This window comes from Anolis sagrei, chromosome Y (genome assembly GCF_037176765.1).
Source record: "Anolis sagrei isolate rAnoSag1 chromosome Y, rAnoSag1.mat, whole genome shotgun sequence".
In the NCBI taxonomy this organism is placed as follows: Eukaryota; Metazoa; Chordata; class Lepidosauria; order Squamata; family Dactyloidae; genus Anolis; species Anolis sagrei.
Window position 1 is genome coordinate 23,463,552 of NC_090035.1, and position 27,592 is coordinate 23,491,143.

The 27,592-nt window shown below is 43.3% G+C and overlaps 1 pseudogene; it reads left to right on the top strand.

Annotated features, from left to right (window-relative positions):
- Nucleotides 1-6,118: 6,118 nt before the first annotated feature.
- The window catches only part of LOC137095554 (amiloride-sensitive sodium channel subunit beta-like), an 85,406-nt pseudogene continuing 63,932 nt past the window's right edge, over nt 6,119-27,592 (top strand).

The following is a 27,592-nucleotide window of genomic DNA, read 5'->3' on the forward strand; positions in this document are numbered from 1 at the left end:
CTGGCTTCTTCTTTTTTCCTCCTTGACCATATTCTCCATTTTACCCCCAGGGCAGACTTGGAAAACCTTGGGAACTGGGGTAAAATCTCCTGAATACTGGTTCCTTTCAAATTGGTGGCAACAATAAATCATCCCTCAGCTCCCCTGTTTCTTTTCAACCACCATGCATGAATGAAGGTCCCTTTTTCTTCCTTACATTTCCAGCAGGTGCTGGATATCCCTTTGTTAAATTTGGCAAGTTTTTCAGGGGTACAATACCAGCGGTATAGCATTTTATACCAATTTTCTTTTAGATCATTGGCTGCCGTGTATTTTAATTTTTTGTTCTAAATTTCTTCCCATTGGCCGGTATGTATACTATGCCCTATATCTTTTGCCCATTGTATTTGGCAGTTTTTAATTTGTTCCTCTTCTGTGGACCAGGTTAAAAGTTTTGGGTATATTATTTTATTCAATTTTTTATCCTTGTGTAAAATTGAATCCCAGAATCCCTCCTCCTGATTAAAGCCTATTTTACCATCCTCCTTAAAGCCTTGTTGAATTTGAAAATACTGTAGCCATGTTAATTTTTCGTTCAGTAGTTTTATCTCGTCATAAGATTTTAGGACTAATTCTCCCTTTGCTGTTTTTTTAAGGATTTGTTTGTAACTTAACCAATTCTCCTCCCCTTGGTCTCTTTTGTGCCTGGCTTCCATTGGCGATATCCACAGAGGGGTCTTAGTATAAAATCTTAATTTATATTTTTCCCAAGTTTTGATTAGTGCCGTTCTTATGAAATGATTACTAAAAATTTTCTCTACTTTTCTTTTGTTATGCCAGAGGTACCCGTGCCATCCGGTCCTCAGATCATGCCCTTCTAGGATTAATTGTGACTTATTCTTTAGTGTAGCCCATTCCTTAATTCCTGCCAGATTGCATGCCTCGTAGAATAGTTTAAAATTAGGAAGGCCTAGACCCCCTCTTTTCCTATCATCAGTTAGCACTTTGTAGTTTATCCTTGGTTTGCCGTTTCTCCACATGAATTGGGTGATTTCTTTGTTCTATTTTTTGAATAAGTGGTCATTCCTAATTATGGAAGAGAAATATAAGAGAAATATAAGCTTAGGGAGAATATTCATTTTTAATATTGCAATACGTCCTAGCAGCGAGATGTTTTCATGTTTCCATCTTTCCAAATCCATATGGATTTTTTTCCATAAGTGCTCATAATTATTCTTTAACAATTTTGTATTGCTTTGAGTAATTGTTACTCCAAGATATTTTACTTTGCTCTCAATCGTTATGCCTGTTTTGACTTGTAGCAGTTCTTTTGTCTTTTTATCTATATTTTTAACTAGAAGTTTTGTTTTTTGTTTGTTAAGTTCAAAGCCCGCTAGTTTCCCAAATGTCTCAATTTTAGTTATCCAATCATCAATTCTTTTTATAGGGTCTTCTATAATACAGACCACGTCGTCTGCATAGACTCTTAATTTGTATTGCCGTGTTTGAATCTTCATTCTTTTGAGATTCTTATCATTGTTTATGTCTCTTATTAGAGTATTACTAAGATGAAGAGAAGGGGGGAGAGGGGGCAACCTTGGTGCGTTCCTTGCGTAATTTTGAAAGGGGGCGATTCTTGACCATTTATTATTAAGGTAGCTTCTTGTCTTTCGTATATTGCATTCACTGCATTTTGGAAATTATATCCAATGTCCAATTCTTGAAATAATAATTTTAGGTAACTCCAATTTACTTTATCAAAAGTTTTTTCGGCGTCGATTATGAGTAGTGCCAATTATTTTTCGTTGTTTTTTTCGAAGTATTCAATAGTGTCAATTAGGATCCTAATATTGTCTTTGATATGCCTGTTGGGGAGGAAGCCTGTCTGTTCTTTTGATGCCCAATCTTTCAGGAAGGTCTTTAATCTGTCTGACATTATTGTTGCAAATATCTTATAATCGTTATTTAATAGGGATATGGGTCTGTAATTCTTAATTTCTAATGGGTCTGAGCCTTCTTTATGTATTAGAGTGATATTTGCATTTTCCCAGGATTTAGGTATTGTTTTGTCAACCAATATATTATTCATGATGTCTTTTAGCAGATGGGTTATCCATCCTTAAATGTTTTATAAAATATTGCTGTGTACCCATCTGGGCCCGGTGCCTTGTTGTTTTTTAGTTTTTGGATAGCACTATCTATTTCATGTGTGGTGATAGGTCTGTTCAATATTTCTCTTTGTTTCTCCGTTAATTTTTCTAGCTTTTGTTTTCCTATATATTCCATAATTTCTTCCTCTGAGGAGTTAGTTTTCTTATATAGTTTTTGGTAGAAATTCAGGAATTGATTCGTAATACTTTTTCCCTCTGTATAGATTTTCCCTTCTACTTCTATCTTTGTGATTAATTGCTTCTGTTTGTGCTTTTTAAACTTGTTTGCTAACCATTTGCCTATCTTATTTGCATTTTGGAAATAGTTTACCCACATGTATTTTAGGTTTTTTTCTATTTTACCCGTTTGTGTTAGTTGTACCTGTTTTTTGAGCGCCTCCAATCTTAGCTTCGTGTTATGGTCTCTGGGATTCTTTTTCAGTAAGTGTTCTTCTGAGTTTAGACTTTCAATAATTCTTTTAGTCTCTTTATTCTTGTTGATTCTGTGGATCGATTCCTGTTGCATAAAATACCCCCTCATAAATGCTTTCAGAGCTTCCCATAGGGTATTTTTTGATGTTTCCTCTCCCTTGTTATGTTCAAGGTATTCCCTTAATAATTCCCTCTTCCTTTTGATATCTTTTTCCATTTTTAGTAAGTTTTCTTTTAATCTCCATTTAAATTTAGTATCGATTCCTTTAATTGTGAATTCTATGGGGCACTGGTCAGAAAATATCCTAGCTGTTATTTTTATCTTTTTAACATTTAATAACATTTGGCTGGTTGCCCATGCCATATCAATCCGGGACCAGAAATTGTGTCTATTTGAGTAGTATGTAAAATCCTTTGTGGTCCCTTTGATATGTCTCCAGATGTCCTTTAGGTTTAAGTTTTCTAATTGGGTTAAGAAAGTTTTTGGCAGGAGGCAAGATTTGTTTCTGTCACGGAAATTTTTTGTATTATTATATAATTTGTCTAGGTTTAGGTCTACTACACCGTTAAAATCTCCTAACAGTATTCGTTCATCATATTCCTGTTTGTCTATGTCTTTTTAAGTCCCTTTATGAACTTCTGTTTTGGTCCATTCGGGCAATAAATGTTGCAGATCAGTGTTTTCAAATTTTTTATTTCAATGATTACCCCTATGTATCTACCTTCAAAATCTTTAAAAACCTGTTTTGGGTTTAACCAATTTTTAATATATAGCACAACTCCTTTTTTTTCATTGCTGGCCACATAAAATTCCATGCCTAACTTAGCTTGAACAAATATGGGTTTCTTGTGGCGCACCAGGTCAAAATTCTGCTGCTTCAGATAGTTGAAAATTCTCTTCTTCTTACATGGGTAGTTTAGACCGTTAACGTTGTTCGAGTAGACTCAAATGTCTTTACTCATTGGTATTGTCCTGCATTTCCCATTGGGCGACCTCCTGGGGCAGCACCAAGTGGTAGTTCTCTGGTGAGAATTCTCTTAGCCGTTTTAGGTCTCTTTCATTTTGATTGGTTCTTGGCTTGTTCCCCTCTTCTTCATCTCTTTCCCCTTCTTCATTGTTTTCATTCTCGCCCTCCTGTTGTTTGTCCCAATCTTTAAAGTATTCACCTTTTCTTCTTCTGGGCATCTTTCTTGGATATAGGTCTTATGTTGTTACTTTTATGTGGTTATCAAAGAAAGCCTTGGCTTTTTCCTCAGTGTTCAGCCAATACCTAATTTCGTTTAGGGTGACCATGATACCTTCTAGCTTTTCCCATTTGAACTTTATTTTTCAAATTTGTTGAGTCTGTGTTCCGTTTTTCCTTGGGCTTTGTTTATTTTTTGATTCTCTTTTTTCATATTGTCTACATCTTCTTGGAGTTTCCTAATGTCTTCTTTTAGGTCTGTCTTTAAGCTTTGGATTTCTGCTTGCAGTTCCTTATGCTGTTCATCCTGTTTATTTGAGATTTTTTTGATCTCCGCTAGAATGTCCTTTAGTACATTTTCTTCCGTTGTGGAGTTCCTTTTAGTTTGCAACTTTGTAGCTAGAGCTACTTGTGCCAGCTGTGGTGATTGTGGCGTTTGCACTATTTGTGCTGCCTGGGTTTGCGCTTTTTCTCTTTTGCTTTGCATTTCGTTCTATTTATCTGATAATTTGTACAGTTTGTAAATATTTCGTATTTATTTAATCAGTATTGTTGTATGTTGTGTTGGTTGTGTTGGTTTATTTTATTATTTTTTGTTCGAACAGATTGCTTGATTATTTATCTCTTTTGTCCCAATTTTGTTGTAGTTTATTGTTGTTTTTCCCTATATTATTTTGCTTGCTATAGTTGTTCTGTTTTGTTGACTTCTAGCCCTTCCCTCTTTCTCCTTCTTTCTTCCTTTTCTTCTTTCTTCAATAGGTTTTATATTTTTATTAATTTTTGTTTTCTTTATTTGCGTCCGTGTTTATGTTTATTTAAATATTTGTTTCTGTTGCAATGTATTCTTATTGATTTGTCTCCTGGTTTTTTCTTTTCGTTGTTTATAATTTTGTTATTATTTTTGTTATTATTTTTGTTATTATTTTTGTTATTATTTCTGTATTTCCAGTAATGTATTCCTTATTATCCTTATTTTTCCTTGATTTTTCCTTAATTTTTCCTTAATTTCCTTAATTTTTCCTTATTTTCTTTCCCTTCGGTTTGCCCTTCTTCTGCCCTCAGTGGCTTGGCTTCTTTCCTGGTTTTCCTTCTTCTAGCGAGATGTCTATCCTCCCATCTCGTGAGATTTGGTCTACTTAGTCTTCTGCCATGTTGTTTCTCCAGTGGAGCCTCCGTGTGCTCTCCTCCTCCGCATCCAGGCTCTTCCTCTCTCCTCCTCCTCTTCTTGGCCTTGGAAGGGATGGCGTTTTGAGAAACTGCAAGTCACTTCTGGTGTGAGAGAATTGGCCTTCTGCAAGAATGTTGCCCAAGGGACGCCCGGATGTTTTGATGTTTTACCATCCTTGTGGGAGGCTTCTCTCATGTCCCTATATGGGAAGCCAGAGCTGACAGAGGGAGCTCACCCACACTCTCCCCGGATTTGAACCTCCGACCTGCCGGTCTTTAGTCCTGTCGGCACAAGGGTTTAACCCATTGCTCCACCGGGGGCTCCTGATGATGATGATGATGATGATGATGATGATGATAGTGCATTTTAGGCCTGGGTAACAACGGAAAAATTTGTTTCTAAAATCGATTCGTTTTTGGGGGGTTTTGCGTTTCGTTATTTAAAATAATTACAAAATTTTCCTTTTAAAAAGTTAGATATTTATGAAATTTCGTAAATGTGAAAAAAATTACAAAACATTAACGAATCGATTTCCGAAACAATAACGAATCGATTCGTTAATGGCGGACGCGACCGCGAAAACGCTAAAAAATCTCCAAAAACTTCTGAAGCTTCCCTCTCCCTCTGTTGTTGACTGTTGGTGTGATATTATAATTTTTTTTCACTAATTAAACAAAAAACAACCATAAAACTTGCCCCAGACATGCGGAAATAATAACGAAACGACCTCAAAACAATAACGAAACGAATACAATAACAAAATACGAAGCATTTACAAAACGTATTTAAAAATTCGTTTTTAAAAAAAATGCTCCAGAATGGTTCGTTATCGTTTTGTAATTTAAAAAATTAACGAATTATTAACGAATTACGAATTAACGAAACGAAACCGTCCAGCCCTAGTGCATTTATTATTCACTTTCCCTTGTGGTATGACCCTAACCCTTTGGCCTCTTCCCATGTCTTCCTACCTGAAAGCTTGTGAAGGAGGGATAGCTTTGTATGGAAATGGTAGATAGGGAAATGGTTAATCGACCATGTTGTTCGTCCAGACCCAAGGTCTGGGCTCCTAATCTCTTTGCTGGAATGCCTTCCTAAAAGTCAGAGCTTTAGGATGGTTGGGAGAGCGGTGAGTGAGTCCTTCTGACCCAATAGAGTCACTGCAGTGCCACCATTTGTTCCTCCTTCTTTGTCACTTGCGAAGAATGAAGAGATGGAAGGAGGCCCTGAGCCTCTCCTTGATTTCAGAGGCAGAAGCAGCCCTGTTTTTGATTTTCCTGGTACAAGAGATGGAGGAGGATGTGGAGAAAGTTCTACCAGCTGCTGATGTTGAGGGCAATGACCTCACGGAGGTGGCTTTCCACCTCAGTCCTTGTGTTAACCAGGTCAACATGCTGCTTAGACACTTCCAGAGAATGAAGACAGCCGGGCTAACATTCCCAGGTCATCGCGCAGCTGGAGAGAAAGAAAGCAATGTCCCTCCTTGTAGAGGTGATAGTTTTCCACAGTTTGGCTTGAACTGGGAAAGTGCCAGAACTGGTAGCATATCTGGGACCTTCCAGGATTTGGAAATGGGTTCCTGGGAGGGGAAACCCTATTCTGGTTCTGCCCAAGATCTCCTGCTCTCTTTTGCCAAAAAGAGCAACCCAGAAAACCACAACAAACGGGGTCGTGGTAGAGTGAGTCAAGGTAAGGTCCCTCCTGCTCCAAAGACAACAAAGAAGGAAAGTAGCCGCCCAGAACCAGATTCAGAGCAGCTGGAACAAAAAGGCCATCAGCAGTCATCTTTCCCTGGGCCACTGTTTTTGCAATCGAGGGGTGGAGGAAGGAAAAACTAATGCCATATGTATGAAATGTGTAGAATGATGTTTTCATGTATCCAAAGGAGTCTAGTGTCACAACTGAGGGAAGTCATGGCCCACTCTTCTGCTTTGATCAGACCTCACCTGGAATGATATCCTTTTGTCCAGTTCTGGGCACAATTCAAGAAAGGTATGGAGAAGATGGAAGGTTACCAGAGAAGGGCCACCAAAACGGCCAAAGGTCTGGCCTCCATGAATCCCTCAGAGGAGCAGCTGATGGAGCTGGTATGAAAAGCTTGGAGAAGAGATGGCTGAGAGAAGGGGACATGGATCCATGTTTATATATTTCAAAGGACATCCCATTGAGGAGCCCCCAGTGTCACAGTGGGTGGCGCAGTGGCTTAAACCACTGGGCTGCTGAACTTGCTGATCGAAAGGTCACAGATTTGAATCCAGGGAGCGGCTGTTGTTAGCCCCAGCTTCTACCAACATAATAGTTCAAAGACATGCAAATGTGAATAGATCAATAGGTACCGCTCCTGCGAGAAGGTGACAGTGCTCCATGCAGTCATGACGGCCACATGACCTTGGAGGTGTCTATGGACGATGGCAGCTCTTTGGCTTAGAAATGAAGATGAGCACCAATCCCCAGAGTCTGATATGACTGGACTTAATGTCAGGGGAAAACCTTTACCTTACCCACTGAGGGAGGGGGAAGGCTCGTTTTCTGCTGCTGGTGAGAGTGGGCACAATAGAGTAATGGGCACAATAGAGTAATGGGTTTAAATGGCAGGGAAAGTGATTCCACCTAAACATTGAGAAGAACTTCCCGGTGGTCAGAGCTGTTCAACTTTGGAAAATGCTTCTACCTGGGAGTCCAATAGAGTTTCCTTCTCGGGATGTCTTTAAACAGAGTGTGGATGGCCATCTATCAGGAGTGCTTGGATGGCGTCTTCCTGCCTGGCAAAATGAGGCTGAACTGGATAGTCCTGGGGGGTCACTTCCCACTCTATGAAGCTGTGAATCACACTTATGAAAATCACCTGGGGAGACTTGCAAAATGGACAGTTGGCCACAAACACCTGCAAAGTTTCCACAATAGCAATTCAAAACTGTGGTCACTAGTTCAAGATCATCCCACTCACTGAGGTTTCTGGGTCAAAAATCAAAGACCAGAGAAAGGGCCCTTGTGATGTCATTACATTTTATACATTTAGAACCATCAGCAGTTGCTCACAATTTGTCAATTGAACACACAAACACATAACATATTTTCCTGTTTGGAAAATAAGAAACCAATTCTACCTAAAGGAGATGTTCCTCAGATAAAGGTGGAATGAATTATTAATGCTATACAAATATAAGTACCACTAACTTTAATAATAATAATAATAATAATAATAATAATAATTTATTTGTTACCTGCCTTTCCTCATGACTCAAAGTGGGCTACAATACAGTCAAAACACATCAATACAGAATTGATTAGAATAGATTAGCTTTATTTGTCACTAGCTTGGGGACCCGGCGCTGCCCGGGTTATTAGAGAAAGTGGGTAATGGTGGTTCTCTATGCCAAGTTTGGTCTTTATTGGTGATTGGATGATGGTTGCATTGTTTTCAGGAAGTGAGTCAAGGTACTTGAAGTCCCATCATCCATGGTCAACCCTCCTCCAAACAGCAGCAGTATATAGAGTGGGTCATGGGGGCTCTGTGTGCCAAGTTTGGTCATTATCAGTCATTGGATGAGGGTGGCAGTGGTTTCAGTGAGTGAAGGTACTGCAAGTCCCATCATCCAAAGTCCATCCTCCTTCAAACTGCAGCAGGATGCAGAGTGGGTCATGGGGGCTCTGTGTGCTAGGTTTGGTCTTGATTGGTCATTGGATGACTGTTGCAGAAGTCTTGGGATGTGAGTGGAGGTACTTGAAGTCCCATCGTCCATAGTCTGTTCTCCCCCAAACCTCACCAGAATGTTGAGTTGGCCAAGGAGGCTCTCTGTGCCAAGTTTGGTCTTTCTTGGTATTTGGATAAGTGTCACTGTGGTTTCAGGAAGTGAGTGAAGGTACTGGAAGTCCCATCATCCATCGTCCGTCCTCCTCCAAACAGCATCGGGATGTAGAGTTGTTCATGGGGGCTCTGTGTGCCAAGTTTGGTCTTGATCGGACATTAGATGAGGGTTGCAGTAGTCTTTGGAAGGGAGTGGAGGTACTTGAAGTCCCATCATCCATGGTCTGTTTGGCCTTGATAAGTCATTGGCGAGGGTCTCAGTGGTCTCAGGAAGTGAGTGAAGTGACTGCAAGTCCCATCATCCATTTCCAAATTTTTCCAAACTGCACCAGGATGTAGAGTGGGTCATGCGGGCTCTCTGTGCAAATTGTGATCCTGACCCATCACTGTTGGTAGTTGTAATGGTCTCAGCAAGGTAGTGCAGGTATTGCAAGTCCCATCGTCCATGGTGCATCCTCCCCCAAACCACACCAGGATGTAGAGTGCATCATAGAGACTCAAGTGTGTCAAGTTTGGTCTTTATCAATAATTGGATGAGGGTTGCAGTGGTCTCAGGAATTGAGCAAAGATACTGCAAGTCCCATAATCCATGGTCCATCCCCAGCCAAAACACACCAGGACATAATGTGGGTCATGAGAGGTCTATGTGCCAAGTTTGGTCCCGATCAGTCATTGGATGAGGTTAACAGCGGTCTCAGAATGTGATTGATGGCACTGCAAGTCCCATCATCCATGGTTGCAGTAGGATGTCGAGTGGGTCATGGGGGCTCTGTGTGCCAAGTTTGGTCTGTATTGGTAATTTTCTGACGCAGCCCCCTCTGGCCTTTTCCTTTCCTCTCTTTGTCATCTCGGAATCTTGAAATTGAGGCTGGCCAATCAGAGACCATATGCAAATTTCCTTCTGTCATGTCCCCATTTTTGTTATGAACCCTTTTCTCCACCAGGGCTCCTGTTGAAGCAGGCCAATCAAGGACCATATGCAAATAGCACCACAGTGGCAGCCAACCAGATTCTTGGAACTTTCAGGCTGGCCAATCCGAAAGCCGGCACATACACTGCCACACCTCCGCCGCATACAAGTTTTGACTTTTATTATATACTAGCTTGGGGACCCGGCGCTGCCCGGGTTATTAGAGAAAGTGGGTAATGGCGGTTCTGTATGCCAAATTTGGTCTTTATTGGTCATTGGATAACGGCTGCATTGTTCTCAGGAAGTGAGTGAAGGAACTTGAAGTCCCATCATCCATGGTCCACCCTCCTCCAAACAGCAGCAGGATATAGAGTGGGTCATGGGGGCTCTGTGTACCAAATTTGGTCTTTATCAGTCATTGGATGAGGGTCGCAGTGGTTTCAGTAAGTGAGTGAAGGTACTTCAAGTCCCATCATCCATCGCCAATTTTTTTCAAATGATACCAGGACATAAAGTGGGTCATGAGAGGTCTATGTGCCAAGTTTGGTCTTGATTAGTCATTGGATGAGGTTCGCAGAGGTCTCAGAATGTGAGTGAAGGTACTGAAAGTCCCATCATCCATGGTCAACCCTCCTCCAAAACTGCAGCAATATGTAGAGTAGGTCATGGGGGCTCTGTGTGCCAAGTTTGGTCTTGATTGGTCATTAGATGAGGGTTGCAGCAGTTTTGGGGAGTGGAGGTATTTGAAGTCCCATCATCTATGGTCCGTCCTTCTCGAAAGTGCACCAGGATGTAGAGTGGGTTATGGGGGCTTTGTGTGCCAATTTGGCCTTGATTGGTCATTGGATGAGGGTCGCAGTGGTTTCAGTAAGTGAGTAAAGATACTGCAAATCCCATCATCCATGGTCCATCCCCCTTAGAACTGCATCAGGATGTAGAGTGGGCCATGAGTACTCTGTGTGCCAAGTTTGGGCCTGGTCTGTGATTTGTAGGGGCTACAATGTTCCGTGGGAAGTGAATCGGGTGAAGGTACTGCAAATCCCATCATTAGTGGCCCATCCTGCCCTGAACTGCACTGGAATTCCCATCATCCATTGTCCATCCTTCTCCAAACAGCATCGGGATGTAGAGTGGGTCAAGGTGGCTCTGTGTGCCAAGTTTCGTCTTGATCGGACATTAGTAAGGGTTGCAGCAGTCTTGGCAAGGGAGTGGAGGTACTTGAAGTCCCATCATCCATGGTCTGTCCTCCTCGAAAGTGCACCAGGATGTAGAGTGGATCATGGGGACTCTGTGTGCCAAGTTTGGTCTTGATCAGTCATTGGCGAGGGTCTCAGTGGTCTCAGGAAGTGAGTGAAGTGACTGCAAGTCCCATCATCCATTGTCAAATTCTTCCAAACCGTACCAGGATGTAGAGTGGGTCATGCGGGCTCTCTGTGTAAATTGTGGTCCTGATCCATCATTGTTGGCAGTTGTATTGGTCTTAGGAAGGGAGTGCAGGTATTGCAAGTCCCATCGTCCATGGTGCATCCTCCCCCAAACCGCACCAGGATGTAGAGTGCGTAATGGAGACTCAATGTGCCAAGTTTGGTCTTTATCGGTAATTGGATGAGGGTTGCAGTGGTCTCAGGAATTGAGCAAAGGTACTGTAAGTCCCATAATCTATGGTCCATCCTCGGCCAAACCACACCAGGACGTAAAGTGGGTCATGAGAGGTCTATGTGCCAAGTTTGGTCCTGATCAGTCATTGGATGAGGTTAACAGCGGTCTCAGAATGTGAGTGATGGTACTGCAAGTCCCATCATCCATGGTTCATCCTCCTCCAAACTGCAGTAGTGTGGTGGCCATAAGGAGAAATAAAATAATTATAATTTAAAATGAAAATAATGAGCAATAAGGCTTACCTGTCCGTTCTTGAGACTGGGAAGCAAAGAGTTTGGTGGAAGAGAAATTTTCCAGGTGACTTAGAACACTTTCAGGCTGGCTCAATCTTAAGTCAATATTTGAGGAAGCCAAGGCTAAAGGAAACTTGGCAATATTATTGATCCGAAAACTAACATCTAAAGGTCACGTAGTAGTAGCGCCACCTCCTGTCTGGTTGATGTAAATAGCAGGTAATTTTACACACCTTTTTAAATGATCAACTGAGGAAAATAATGTATTGTGAAAGTAATCACAGAAGAATTACTGGGGAGGCTGCTTTTGAATAAGTTTTATGTTAAAGATACATATATGAAGACATATGTATAAAGAGATATATATGAAGTTATGATTCATTCTAAAGATTATGTAATTGTCTGGAAGCGTGGCTGATCAGCTGACAAAGAGGGGAGCAGTGGAAATTATAATGTCCTGCCAACAAATGTTCTTGGCTGCGTTTCCTCGAGGACAAATTGATATTGATTAGATTGTTAAATGTCAAGACCCATATGCGCATGTGTAAACCTGTGAATTTATGCTATAAATGCTGGAGCAAATCTGACTTCCAACTTGTGTCAAGATATTGTTTTCTGGACACCCTATCGAGCTCGATAGAATTAAAAAGCCTGGAATCAGTTGCCGTCTCCTTTCTCTTCCTTCCTGATTGTACTCTAAATGATCTTGGGTAACGAATCTTCCGCAACAAATGGGGGCTCATCCGGGATCTGAGTCAACAGCGAAGGAACAGAAACGAAGCCTCTTGAGGGCTTGATTGCCTCCACTCAGCGGGTCGGGGAAGACGACGATCAGAAGGGACGAAAAACGGGTGCCCACTGGAAAAACGGCCCGGCTGATCCTCGCCTTCCCTGCCTCCAGACTGGGGTACATTGAGAACTAACAGCTTTGATTCCACGGCTCAGGTAAAGGAAAAAGGCTAGCCTTAAAGGTATATGGGAAAAGGTATATGAGAAGTACGTGGGGAACATTTCACTGTAAGATTGTTGCGCAGAAATCAAGTGAAACCCCGAGTGACGTTTTCGCACAGAAATCACACTCACAGGTTGGAGAAATACCCTTTCAGGGGGAAAGTGATAAGTCTGTTTTATGTTTTGTGGTTGTCTTGGTTAATGATGTTTGTGTCCATATGCTTTACCCCTTCTTGCTGCTTTGCAACCCTATGCACACATTTGTGTATCAATGCTGTTTTTGTTGTGGAGATGTGTATAATGAAAAGAGTCAAATGGTTTCAGGCTTCCGGGAAAAAGCCAAGATGGAAAAGATAAAGAAAAATGAAAAATGAGAAAAATGAGAAGAAGAAGAAAAAAGGAAACGCTATGTGCAATATGGAGAAATGGTGCCTGTCTTTTGGGACAAGGAGAAAATGTTCGTTTACATTTTCTGGAAACTTGAATGTATGTGGATGGCTAGCCAAAAAGGAATGTGTGGAAACTGTTTGTGTTGGGAAAAAGAAATAATCTTTACAGGTTTCAAATAAAAAGGAAAAAGAGGATAATTCAGAAAAAAAACCTGGAAAAATACACATGATATGGGAAATGCCAAGTTTATATGTTTTCATGTGGGTAAGCAAAACCAAGAAGAAAAGGTATGTGAAGAAGGTATGTGTAGGGAAAGCAAGAAAAAGCAAGTCAGAATAAGACAAGGTAGAATTGAAATGAGAAATGTAGCCAGAGAATGTAGAGAAAGTGGTATAGTGGTGATGAAATGATAGGAAGAGAAATGAAAAGATCTAGCATTTGCTTAATAATAGAAACCTGAAATGTTGAGATGTGAATGAATAGATTCCCTTTGTGAAAGTTTAGATAAATGTGTGGCAATATTGCAGTTTAGAATAAGGGAATGCATGTATGAAAACAGATTGGGATACATCAAGACTGTTATGGGAGGTTGATTATGTTTAATTATTATATGTTTAAACATTTGATGGGTTAAAAAGAGAAATTAATTATTAGGTGTTGAGAGTATTCAAGAATGGCCAACTTGAATGCCCTCACTAGGAAAGAAAAAAAATGGAAACTAGTTTTGAAACTGTACCATACAGGAGAAAAGTGGTGACAATTTGTGATACATTTACATTTAGAAGATTTTGTGGGAAGAGCGGTGGAAAAATTGGATGTTATGAAGATATTTGTTTAATATATTTTATTAATTGACATGTACACCCCCTCTTAAAAGTCCAAAATGTCAGCAACTGAATTGATAAGTGAATGAAAATAGATGAGGGTAATATGATGTGGAAGTAAAGGGGAATTAAGCATTAAGAAGTACAAATTATGGAAATGTTAAATGATTTTACATTGGCCTGTTATAGAATCCCCTGTTTTGTTAGAAGACCCAGAGTGGCTGGAAAAATTTTGGAAAAATTTTGGAAGTGTGATCCCTGAGAAAAAGTGGACAGGGTCTACTGCTTGATAAATGTCCTAATGCTACAAGAAAATGCCAAATTGCGGATGAATTAAGCCTGCTTAAAAAAGGAGATCATACAGTGACGGGCCCTGATTTACAATTTAGGAGTTGATCGACGGTATAAAGAACTAATTGCATCGTACATCAATAAGAGGATAAAAGTTGCTCTGAATAAGAGAGAGAGCCAACATCTGAAAGCTGTAAGAAGAAAGAAGAAAGAAGATTGGATGGACCTTTCAGGGTTGGGAGTGTGTTATTGTGGGATTCCTTATTATCGTGGGATTGGTATGGTTGTGTTACAATTATAGGCATGTTTTTTGGGGGAAAAGCGTATTCACGTAGGCATGTGGTATATTTAATACCTGATTAAGTTGAGTGTACTCATCCCGAAGGTAGTACAAGGAGGGATGGGAGCAAAACATATTCCATCAGATGAGTCAGGATAGAGTAAAGGATACAGAAGTTATTGAATGTTGGATTTGCAGTCATGGGCCTACTTCCCAGCGTGAGGGATGGACACAAATGGTGGGAACGTTATTAAGTTAAAAAGGATGGAGCACCTTACAGCCTCAAAATTATGAGATGATTGAAATCTTACTTGATCCAGAACAAGCTATAGTGACACATAAAGGGACCTCAATGGAGGCCCCAACATGAATCACTTGGGAAAGAAATGAGAGGGACACGAGATCAGGGAAACCCTCTCCATACTCACCAAATAGAACTTAGTCATTATCAAAATTGCAATCTCCTTCTCCATGTATTTATGAAGAGGTTGGATATGATCCAGACAGAACTTGTTTAAGTGAAGGAGAAAGGTTGGGAGGCATCTTGTTCCCTGCTATGGGTTTAGATTTGAATATAAGACAGATTTGGAAAAACTCTCAGTTCAAGTTGAAAGGTTGGAAAACAAAACTGTGGCTGGAATAAGGGCTTTGCAGCTATAATGATAAGGCCTCTTTATGAAGCTACAAAGGGGGGTGAAAAGGAACCATTTAATTGGACCCCCGAATGTGCCCAAGCATTTGCCCAGTTAAAACAAGCTTTGGTGCAAGCACCTGCATTGGGCCTGCCAGATTTGGAGAAGCCATTTACCCTTTATGTTGGTGAACGAGATGGAATAGCAGTGGGGGTGCTTACCCAGCTATTAGGAACATGGCCGAGACCAGTAGCTTACTTGTCTAAACAAATTGACAATGTAGCAAAGGGTTGGCCAACTTGTCTATGTGCTGTAGCTGCTACGGCCTTGCTGACTCAAGAAGCTGATAAGTTGACTTTAGGACAAGAATTAACAGTTAAGGTCCCTCATTCAGTAACGGCTATTATGGAATATAGAGGACATCATTGGTTCACAAATAGCCGTATGTTAAAATATCAGACCTTATTATGTGAAAACCCTCGAATCAAGTTACAGGTTTGCAGTACATTAAATCCTGCTTCACTCCTGCCTATTGAAGGAGAACTGCTTCAACATGATTGTTTAGAAACTATGGATGAGATATATTCCAGTAGGCCTGACCTAAAAGATCAACCATGGCCTAAGGCGGATGCCACTCTTTTTACAGATGGAAGCAGTTTTGTTGAAAATGGACAAAGATATGCTGGATATGCAGTAGTAACTGCAACTACTGTGTGGGAAGCAAAACCACTTCCTTTAAATACTTCAGCTCAAAAGGCAGAACTGATAGCCCTAATTAGAGCTCTTGAATTGTCAGAAGGAAAAACAGTCAACATTTATACGGATTCAAAATATGCATTTACTACTCTGCATGCACATGGAGCATTATATAAAGAAAAGGGACTATTAAATTCTGCTGGGAAAGAAATACAACATAGTGAGACCATTCTGAGATTGTTAGATGCTGTCTGGATTCCTGCTAAAGTAGCAGTGATGCATTGTAAAGGACATCAATATGGCGAGGATCCTGTGACCTTTGGAAACCCGGTATGCTGACACTACCGCAAAGGCCGCGACCCGAAAGGGACGAGGAAAAGAGCTGGTCATGGCCCCTTTGCAGCTGTCAAAGTGGAAGGAATCAAAGCCTGGATCCATTATACCAGATTAAAAAAGGCACCACCTGAGTGGACTGCGACTCCTGAGCCAAAAGATCCCCTGAGACTTCATATCATCAAACCAACAGCGCCATGAGACCCAGAAAGAGGACTACGGCTCTGGTTTTGACCACATACCTGGAAGCTGGTCAAATAAATCTCACAGAAGATTGAGGAGCACTGTGGAAGTGCCAACGTGTATGGGACATTCTTCAATAATTGTGATAAATGATTTTGTTTAGAACTATAATAATTGTGTTGAAAATGTTATTTTTCTTTTCTTGCTTTAAAATAAGGATCTGACATCCTGAGTTTGCGATGCTACTGTGGAACATTCGCTCGCAAAAAGGGGGGAATGTGGTGGCCATAAGGAGAAATAAAATAATTATAATTTAAAATGAAAATAATGAGCAATAAGGCTTACCTGTCCGTTCTTGAGACTGGGAAGCAAAGAGTTTGGTGGAAGAGAAATTTTCCAGGTGACTTAGAACACTTTCAGGCTGGCTCAATCTTAAGTCAATATTTGAGGAAGCCAAGGCTAAAGGAAACTTGGCAATATTATTGATCCGAAAACTAACATCTAAAGGTCACGTAGTAGTAGCGCCACCTCCTGTCTGGTTGATGTAAATAGCAGGTAATTTTACACACCTTTTTAAATGATCAACTGAGGAAAATAATGTATTGTGAAAGTAATCACAGAAGAATTACTGGGGAGGCTGCTTTTGAATAAGTTTTATGTTAAAGATACATATATGAAGACATATGTATAAAGAGATATATATGAAGTTATGATTCATTCTAAAGATTATGTAATTGTCTGGGAGCGTGGCTGATCAGCTTACGAAGAGGGGAGCAGTGGAAATTATAATGTCCTGCCAACAAATGTTCTTGGCTGCGTTTCCTCGAGGACAAATTGATATTGATTAAATTGTTAAATGTCAAGACCCATATGCGCATGTGTAAACCTGTGAATTTATGCTATAAATGCTGGAGCAAATCTGACTTCCAACTTGTGTCAAGATATTGTTTTCTGGACACCCTATCGAGCTCGATAGAATTAAAAAGCCTGGAATCAGTTGCCGTCTCCTTTCTCTTCCTTCCTGATTGTACTCTAAATGATCTTGGGTAATGAATCTTCCGCAACAGTAGGATGTCGAGTCGGTCATGGGGGCTTTGTGTGCCAAGTGTGGTCTGTATTGGTAATTGTCTGACTCAGCCCCCTCTGGCCTTTTCCTTTCCTTTCTTTGTCATCTCAGAATCTTGGAATTGAGGCTGGCCAATCAGAGACCATATGCAAATTTCCTTCTCATGTCCCCGTTTCTGCCATGAACTCTTTTCTCCACCAGGAGCTCCTATTGAAGCTGGCCAATCAGAGACCATATGCAAATAGCACCACTGCGGCAGCCAATCAGAATGTTGGAACTTTCAGGCTGGCCAATCAAAACGCTGGCACATACTCCTCCCGTCGCACCACCACACTTTTGTCCGCAGCATACAAACTTTCACCTTTATTATATACATAGATATATATATAGATTGTGCTATTTTACAATGATATTACATGCTTCCCCCCCCCACACACACACACACCACAAAAATCACAACCATCCCTCAACACCTCCACTAATATAAAATACATCAGTGCACAAGGTACACTGATGAACAGTGCACACTGATGTGCTTTGCACTAATGCACATGAGAAAGACTGTCCAAGTGTTGTGGTCCTGTTTTTCCATGTTTTCAACCCGCTTTCAACTTGGGCTTTTTAAAGAGAGATACGGATTGCATTTTAACTTCAGTACTATGCATTTTTAAGATACAAAAAGTTGTATGAGAATACTACACAATCAATCAATCAATAGCTCTAATTGGTAATCCGTGGACAGGTGCCAGTTAGCAGGCGGTTGGGCGACAATCTGCAGCAACTTTCCAAGAAAGTTGTTGTTATTTTCAGTAAAGCTTTATGGCCAATGGCACAAACATTGTGCTGGTCCCTGGCATATTGGGGGTGGATGGGATCAGGTAGCTACAAGGCTGGGACTTCAGCAGGGCTAGAGAAGAAAAAGGCAAGCCTCAAGCAGGCAAACTCCCAAGTAGCCCTTAGGACCCATTTCCTGGAGCTCCATCAGCCTCCTGGGGCCGGCAGGGCCTTCACCCGAAACCTCAGGAGTAACCATTGAGTCATGTGTGCGACAGAGGCCTCGAACTCCTTTGCCCTGAGTTTGCCCAAGGTGGCCCAGTTGGGCCGAAAGGCTGTCTGCATTTGGGCCTAGAAAGCCCAGGGTTGCCACAGGTATTGGGAAGAGATTACTCATCCTGGCTCTCCTTCGTCACTGGTGTCATCTCTCCGATGCGAAGGAGCCACAACTTCCTCCTGGTGCCCAAACTTGCCAAACCTGAGGCACCGGGAGGAACTCCTAAGGAGAGGAGCAGCGGTTTTGGTCTCTGAGAGCAACCACAACCACAGATGGAGGAGGAGGAGAGGCACAGGAGGGAAGTATCCAAAGACTGGAGGGAAATTACTTTCCGCCTGTCTCCCAACATGGGTCCTAAAGGGGCTTAGGATACTGTTGGATGTGCTCAAATGGCAAACAAGTGACCTGGACCATGGCAGTGTCTGATTCGGCATCTTTAACCCACTTTATCTCTTTCCATTTGCAAGCCTTTGCTGTACCGGCGAAGGAGGATCTGATTGCAGGATCACCTGGACTTAAAAAGAGCCAAAGGGCACCAAAGTTCATGAGGCTCCCCACCCGATCCTCCTTGTGTCCTCACTTCATCACTCACCCCTCCTTTGTGGGTGCGTCTACACCAGGCATGGGCAAACTTCAGCTCTCCGGGTGTTTTGGACTTTAACTCCCATAATTCCTAACAGCCTCAGGCCCCTTCCTTTTCCCCCTCAGACATTTATGCTTAAGAGCCTGGGGATGTGGGAGTTGAAGTCCTAAACACCTGGGGGGGGGGGGCAAAGTTTGCCCCTGCCTGATCTACACTGTAGAACTGATGCAGTTTGACATTCCTTTAACAGCCATGGCTCAATGCTATAGAATCCTTTGATATATATTCTGTAGCCAAGAAGGTTCAAAACTTTGCCAAACTACAACTCCCAGGATTCCATTGCATTGAGACATGGCAGTGAAAGCAATGTTAAACCACATTAACTCTAGACACATCCCAAGTGAAAGTTTTTAACAGACACAAAGAAAGGCACTAGTGAAAATTCTGCAGAAGTAAACAAAGGAACGGATACCATTCCCAATGCCAGGAGTAGAGAGAAAATTGGCATCTGAATACCATCATCTTGTAATGATAGTATTCATCCGGTAGGCTGTTAGGAATTGTGGGAGTTGAAGTCCAAAATACCTGGAGGGCCAAAGTTGCCCATGCCTGATCTAGACTGTAGAATGGATGCAGTTTGGCATCACCTGTACTGCCATAGCTCAAGGCTAAGGGATCTTTTGAGTTGGCGGCCCTGTTTGGCAGGGAAGTGATATCGAGCTCTTTTGGAGGGTCTTCCAGCGGGAGAGATCCTTAAAGACCGCTAAAGGGGTCTTGAAACCTTGGTGAGCAGCCAGCGAAAGCCAATCCAAAGAACGAAAAATATTAAGAATTAATCCCACCAGAGACTGAAGAGGTTCAGTGACCGAAGCGTTTATTTCTGCGAATCAGCTGAAAAGGATGCGATTGCAGTGATCATTCACATACAAGCATACAGCACAGAAGTTCCAGGCATTTTTATACAGTCAGAACAAAGGCAAAACAGTTTGAAAATCCCACCCGCCGTCTGTCAGCCGGTTTCGCCCTGATTGGCTGGCCCCGGAACAGCTGGGAGGAGGCTTGGCCGTATGTCCCACCTCTCCTCCAACCAGCGAGCGCTGCCGCCTCCAGGGGGCCAATCGGAGCCTTCCTAGCGCCTCTGAAGATGGTCCAATCAGCAGCCAGGAGGCGGGACACAGCTTGACAGTTCAGGGGAGGCGGAATGCCCAGGAGACATCCGCCAGCTGATTTCCGAGCCTTTGTGTTTATCAGCGGGGTGGCAGACAGGGGGAACAAAGAGCTTCCTGGTCCGTTGATTAGATTTGCGAGGAAATATGAAAAAGGGGCTGTTGATGGCATTTGGATCTCAAAACTCTGTAAACAAGGGGCCCCTGTAGACAAAGGAGCTTCACAAACACCATAAGTTGAGTTAATCAGTCTTTTTACCGGAGTTTCTGTTGACCTATCTCTCAGCCCATTGTCTGCTCTGAAAATGAGCCTCGAGACAGGATCAACCACGGACCCATGCAGATGCAAATATGGACTGGTTTTCTTAGAGGACAAAGGATTTCCTCTTCACAGTAACCTCAGGTCACATTCCTTTCTGGGGCGAAGTTCAGAGGGAAAAGGTGGGGAGGGGAGTCAGGGTACATTTTATATGATATTCCACTATATAAATCTTATATGCTTCACATACTTCATACATTTCATGAGTGAATTCCCATCCCCATCCCAGCAAAGTTTATTAAAGACAATAATGATAACAATAATAAAAGTATTTCATTTCCGTCGGAATCATAGTCTTCTTGGTGAAGGCGCAGGCAGGCTGAGGCTGTTTGTCTTTCCAGGCGAGCCTGGCTTGAGGCTTGTGTCCAAAAGTATGGCAGGGAAACAGTCCAAGACAATAAGGCAGAAAGTCAATAAGAGAAGGCAGAAGTCCAGTGATGGGCGCTGGGTTGGGTAGTAGCAGAGTCCATAGTCCAGTGCACAAATCAGAGAGTTCACAAGGAGGAAACAGGAACCCAGTTATGCGCGCTGGGTCAGGAAGCAACAGAATCCATAGTTCGGCCCTTGGCGAACTATAAATACTGGGGGGGGGATGCTTGGCATCAATTCCTCCCTTCGAGGCTGGAAAATGGTCATGCTCATTTTCCCAAGCCTCGACAATTCTTTAGCACCCAGGGCCTCTTTCTAGACAGATTAGATTGTATTCTGTTGATTATTTTGGGGCCCAACTTATGCAACAACAGCAGGGCCCAGCAACGTGGGAGAGACCAGTGGCAGAGTGTCCTTTGGGTTGGAGTAATAAAGACTGAAGTAAGAAGGTGAAGGCGGTGGAGGCAGGGGATGATGGAGTCTGTGATGGCAGTCAGCATGGAGCACTCAGGGGTCCCGAGTGAGTCCCCAATGGAGAAGGATGGCACATGGTGGAATTCTCCCATCTGGCAGTGGTCCTCAGGCCTCCTGGGGGCGCTGGCTCCTCCCTTGGCACTTGGGGGAGGGAGAAGATGGGGCACAGCCTTGCTACTCCTTCTGGCGTGGCGCCTCCTGGTGACCGCAGACAGGTCAGGCTCTCCATCATCACAGAGACTCAGGGGTAGTGTTTAGGACAGTCAGAAAGAAGGTTTACAGCCCCCCCCCCATCCCCCCCTTCCCAGCCCAAGGGTAGTTAGTAGGGAAACAAAGGGAAGACTTTCATACCTAGTGGGGACTGCAGTGGTCCTTTTTTGGGTCATCCCCTTTGCACAGCCTGGACAGCAAGGACATCTTTCCTTCACTGTGGGATCCTGGATGCTCCTCCTGCGATGGCATTCCCTCGTGGGGGGTGCAGACCAGCCTCAAGGGGTGCAGACCAGTCTCTTCTGGGTGGCTCTTTTAGGATCTTCCTGCATCATCTGGGTCCCAACTGCCACACGGAAAGTCCATAGAGCGCCTCACCCAGGTAGTTGTCTTCGGCGGCAGGAGTGGATTATGGGTCCCACAGTTTGAGTTGATGTTTCGGTGGTTCCCTGTGCAGGGGAGACCTTTTCGGACCCTGCTGCCCCCCTCACGATTAAGCCAATTAGGGGGATAATTAAAACATACACATACATGCGCTCAGGGAAAGGGGAGGGAGGAAGGGCCAGGAAGGAAAAAAGCATCAGAGGGTCTGCGTATGTGAGAGAGAGACTTAACCATAGATGTGGGTGAAATGTCAGGAGGGAACGCTTCTGGAACATCCCTTCCTTAGGTTTGAGGAGAAGGAGGTAAGAGGGAGCAGCAGGATTTCTCTGGGAGATAGAGGAAAGAATTCACAGAATACTGGCTTCTTAGAAGATGGGAGGGGAGGGAGAATAGAGAGAGAGAGAGAGAGAAGGGATGGGTTTCAGAGACACTTCACAAGCACATGGAACTCTTTGGTGAGGTCTGGTCCTTAGAGAGAAAAGGGGAAAAGCAGAGAGAGAGAGAGAGAGAGACCCAGCAAACTTTATTTGGCAAAAGGAAACAGGAACAGAGAAAACAAAGGAAAAGGCAGGGGCATTGGTGACTGCCTCTGAAAAATGGGTTTTGTAGTTGCACAGAAGAGAAGGGGAGAAGAAGAGAGCTCTTGGGTCAGGGAAACCAGGGGAGAGAGAGAGAGAGAGGCTTTTGCAAGGCAGCTGAGTCACATCAGTGGCAGGGTCTCTCCTGGTGGGGAGAAACACAAAGGCACTGAAGATTTAGCTTTAGAAAGAAAGGGGTTTGTAGTAGCTTGGTGAAGAAGGGAATGAGCAATGCCTTCCTTTCCCATCTGAAGGAAGGAAAAGGTGGCACAGGAGAGAGCAGGAGAGGAGGAGAGCAAAGAATTTCCCTAGTGCATTTCCTCAAGGAGCAGGAAAGAAAAAAAATGGAAGGGGCATATAAATGCAGACATATCATAATAGGGAATAGGGAAATGGAGGGGTTGGAAAGGGAAGGAAGGAGTCAGGGAGATTGGGTAAAGGGAAATGGGAATGGGATGGTAGGGGAACAAGCAAAAAATTTTTTCTCAAAGGGAGGGGGTGAAAAAGGTCTGGAGGGGGTTTCTGGGAGAAGGGGGGGGCCTTGTGGCCTTCCTTTTTGCATGGTGAAAGTTGGGCACAAGCTCCTCCCTCCACCCCCTTCCGGCTTTGGTCAAAAAGCATGAAATATGAGCAATTTCTTCCCATTTCGCCCGTCCATGACAGTCTTCCGCGCTGTCATGTGGGGACCAGGAGGTTCCACCTTCCAAGGGCCTTAAGGGCCACTTGAGCATGCTATATTTAACCATCTTGGCCTGCGTCGACGAGTCGTGACGCTTGCCTGTCCCAATTGGCCAAGAACTTATCTAAAGGTGTTTCCTTTGAGACAGGACGTTTGAGCTTGGGCCCACAAACACTCATTTCTAGCTCAGCCCCTGCCTACCTAGCAGTTAATGGGAAATGTCCTGCCAACCGCAACAAAGACTTTTCTCCAAGAGTTCCTTCCACTAGGACTGAGTGGCCAATGCCTGGCAACTTGCAGGCGAGGAGAAGGACGCTTCCCCTCCCAACAGAGTTCCAGGTATGCAAAACGCAAATTGGACTGCAGATATCCAAACCCAAATCGCCAGATCTTCCCAGACCTCACTCAGGAATTTGTTACCGAGCCCCGCAATCCCGACACCCAGTGGTCTTACTCCGAAGCTGAGCAAAGGGACCCAGGACCCCTCCCACCTGAGAAATCTTGGCCTGCCCTCGGTTGCTGTTACTTACCCCCCAGATGTCTTCCCCCTTCCGCGTCGGTCGCTCCTCTTCCAGGAAGTCCTTGGATCAAGGCTTCCCTGGCACTCCTTTGCACCGGGAACCCAGGTCAGAGACTGGGAGGAAATTTGGCTTCGGGAGAATTTGTAGTTTTGTCAAGAAGAAGAATCCAAATTAAGAGAGGCGCCTCTTTTCCCAAGCCGTTCCTCCCAGCAGCCTGGCCCAAGCTCCTGGACCAAGGTGCCTGCTTGAAAATTTAGGCTATAATTTAGTCTGGACCTCAAGCAGGAGTCCCTTCGTGGTAAAGCCAAATGATATCGAGCTCTTTTGGAGGGTCTCCCAGCGGGAGAGATCCTTAAAGACCGCTAAAGGGGTCTTGAAACCTTGGTGAGCAGCCAGCGAAAGCCAATCCAAAGAACGAAAAATATTAAGAATTAATCCCACCAGAGGCTGAAGAGGTTCAGTGACCGAAGCGTTTATTTCTGTGATTCAGCTGAAAAGGATGCGATTGCAGTGATCATTCACATACAAGCATACAGCACAGAAGTTCCAGGCATTTTTATACAGTCAGAACAAAGGCAAAACAGTTTGAAAATCCCACCCGCCCTCTGTCAGCTGGCTTCGCCCTGATTGGCTGGCCCCGGAACAGCTGGGAGGAGGCTTGGCCGTATGTCCCACCTCTCCTCCAACCAGCGAGCGCTGCCGCCTCCAGGGAGCCAATCGGAGCCTTCCTAGTGCCTCTGAAGATGGTCCAATCAGCAGCCAGGAGGCGGGACACAGCTTGACAGTTCAGGGGAGGCGGAATGCCCAGGAGGCATCCGCCAGCTGATTTCCGAGCCTTTGTGTTTATCAGCGGGGTGGCAGACAGGGGGAACAAAGAGCTTCCTGGTCCGTTGATTAGATTTGCGAGGAAATATGAAAAAGGGGCTGTTGATGGCATTTGGATCTCAAAACTCTGTAAACAAGGGGCCCCTGTAGACAAAGGAGCTTCACAAACACCATAAGTTGAGTTAATCAGTCTTTTTACCGGAGTTTCTGTTGACCTATCTCTCAGCCCATTGTCTGCTCTGAAAATGAGCCTCGAGACAGGATCAACCACGGACCCATGCAGATGCAAATATGGACTGGTTTTCTTAGAGGACAAAGGATTTCCTCTTCACAGTAACCTCAGGTCACATTCCTTTCTGGGGCGAAGTTCAGAGGGAAAAGGTGGGGAGGGGAGTCAGGGTACATTTTATATGATATTCCACTATATAAATCTTATATGCTTCACATACTTCATACATTTCATGAGTGAATTCCCATCCCCATCCCAGCAAAGTTTATTAAAGACAATAATGATAACAATAATAAAAGTATTTCATTTCCGTCGGAATCATAGTCTTCTTGGTGAAGGCGCAGGCAGGCTGAGGCTGTTTGTCTTTCCAGGCGAGCCTGGCTTGAGGCTTGTGTCCAAAAGTATGGCAGGGAAACAGTCCAAGACAATAAGGCAGAAAGTCAATAAGAGAAGGCAGAAGTCCAGTGATGGGCGCTGGGTTGGGTAGTAGCAGAGTCCATAGTCCAGTGCACAAATCAGAGAGTTCACAAGGAGGAAACAGGAACCCAGTTATGCGCGCTGGGTCAGGAAGCAACAGAATCCATAGTTCGGCCCTTGGCGAACTATAAATACTGGGGGGGGGGATGCTTGGCATCAGAAGGACCTTGGAAAACTACAACTACTACTATTCCATAGCCTGGAGCCATGGCAGTTAAAGCGATGTCACGTTGCATTAATTCAGCTGTGTGTCAGCATCCATGGGGAAAAGGCCGGTGGGCACCATTGCAGCTTTGAAACAAGAAAGGTTCTGGGGGAAAGACAGAAAGTGAAGGAGAGGCATTTGGTGAAAGGGAGATGCTGGTTTGCAAACCAGGGACCAGAGCCAGTCCCTGGGTGCAGTTGCAGATCCTCTTTGACCCCAGACTCATATACACATATATGAATCATTGTAGGCATGAAAAGCAACCAAGTTCCTCCATCCAATCCATTCTGCTTTATTCTCTCCATTCACTGAGCAAAGGACCTGTCTTATTGCAAATCTTGAATCTCAAATGCCACCCGCCTGAATAACCAAGTCTTGCAGAAGTCTTCCTGATGGGTAATTGAGAAATCTACTTATTGACAGTGACGGTGGTAGCACCAGCAATGATGTAGGTGGTTATGTTACAATGTGTGCTTCTGAGTTCAATCCAAAACAGGTCTTCTATATGTCAGAAGGAAATCCTCAGAGCGAGGGCCACAAAGACAGAAAGTCAGGCTCGTTGGAATGCCTCCTTGAGGTCTAGAGACATGGAATGAATCCACACCACTGATGGACCCACACCCCGGGCATAAAATACTATGAAATCTGAAATATAGCATATATATTTTCTAGAACTGATGGGGAAACTGGTGCCATTTTTAATCTTCCTTGAGAGATATAAAGCTGGGTATAAATAAATATTATAATAATAAAAATAAACTTAATAATGTTGCTAATAATACCAATAATGACAACAAATGCATAGCATTCTACAATACATTCTGGAATATATGGCATTATATTTTTAATTTTTAAAAGGCCCCTTCTACACTGCCATAAAATCCATATTATCAATAATAATCATCATAATTTTCTTTCTTGCCTTCCATGCCCCATCCATATTATCTGCTTTGAACTGGATTATATGAGTCTACACTCCCATATAATCCAGTTCAAAGCAGATAATCTGGATTTTATATGGCAGTGGAGAAGGGGCTCTAGGCCTCAGCTTCTGACTCTAACCTAAACTTTCTGGAAATATAAAATCCAGATTATCTGTTTTGAACTGGATGATACAGAAGTATAGACTCATATAATCCAGTTCAAAGCAGATAATGTGGATGGGGCATGGAGGGAAGTGTAGACTCATATAATCCAGTTCAAAGCAGGTAATTTGGATTTTATATGGCACTGTAGAAGGGACCATAGGAGTCAACAAAAAAGCATTTAAACCATTCATGCCAGGGTCTTATGAAGGAAGGAGTGTCTCTGAACATGCCTGTAGGCATCCTCAATTTGGGAAGTGTTACCTGACATTTGATTGTTTGCTGTCTGGAATCCCTTTGTGTCTTTATTTACTGTCTTGAATCTGGTGTTTTTTTAATGGTAGTCAGATTTTGTTCATTTTCATTGTTTCCTCCTTTCTGTTGAAATTGTCCACATGCTCATGGGTTTCAACTGCTTCTCTGTGTAGCCTGGTACGGTGGTTGTCAGAGTGGTCCAGCATTTCTGTTTTCTCAAATAATGTATTCTGTGTCCAGGTTGGTTCATCAAGTGCTGAATTAGTCTGGCTACCCAATGCTAATCAAGCTAGCCAATTGCAACATTGAAACTTGCTTCTTTCTCTCACCCTGGGCATTATTCAACAGGTAGATATATATACCCCACTTGCCTCTTAACAAACCTCTGAAGATGCCATAGGCCATTAGCCACAGAAGTGGCATCTGAAGAATCATAGAATCATAGAGTTGGAAGAGACCTCGTGGGCCATCCAATCCAACCCCATTCTGCCAAGAAGCAGGAAAATAGCATTCAAAGCACCCACGACAGATGACCATCCAGCCTCTGTTTAAAAGCCTCCAAAGAAGGAGCCTCCACCACACTCCGGGGCAGACAGTTCCACAGCCAAACAGTTCTCACAGTCATGGAATCATAGAATCATAGAGTTGGAAGAGACCTCATGGGCCATCCAGTCCAACCCCCTGCTAGGAAGCAGGAAAATTGCATTCAAAGCACCCTGACAGATGGCCATCCAGCCTCTGTTTAAAAGCTTCCAAAGAAGGAGCATTCACCACACTCTGAGGCAGAGAGTTCCACTGCTGAACAGCTCTCATAGTCAAGAAGTTCTTCCTAATGTTCAGATGGAATTGCCTTTCTTATAGTTTGAAGCCATTGTTCCGCATCCTAGTCTCCAGGACAGCGGAAAACAAGCTTGCTCTCTCCTCCCTATGACTTGCTCTCACGTATTTATACATGGCTATCATGTCTCCTCGCAGCCTTATCTTCTTCAGGCTAAACACGCCCAGCTCTTTAA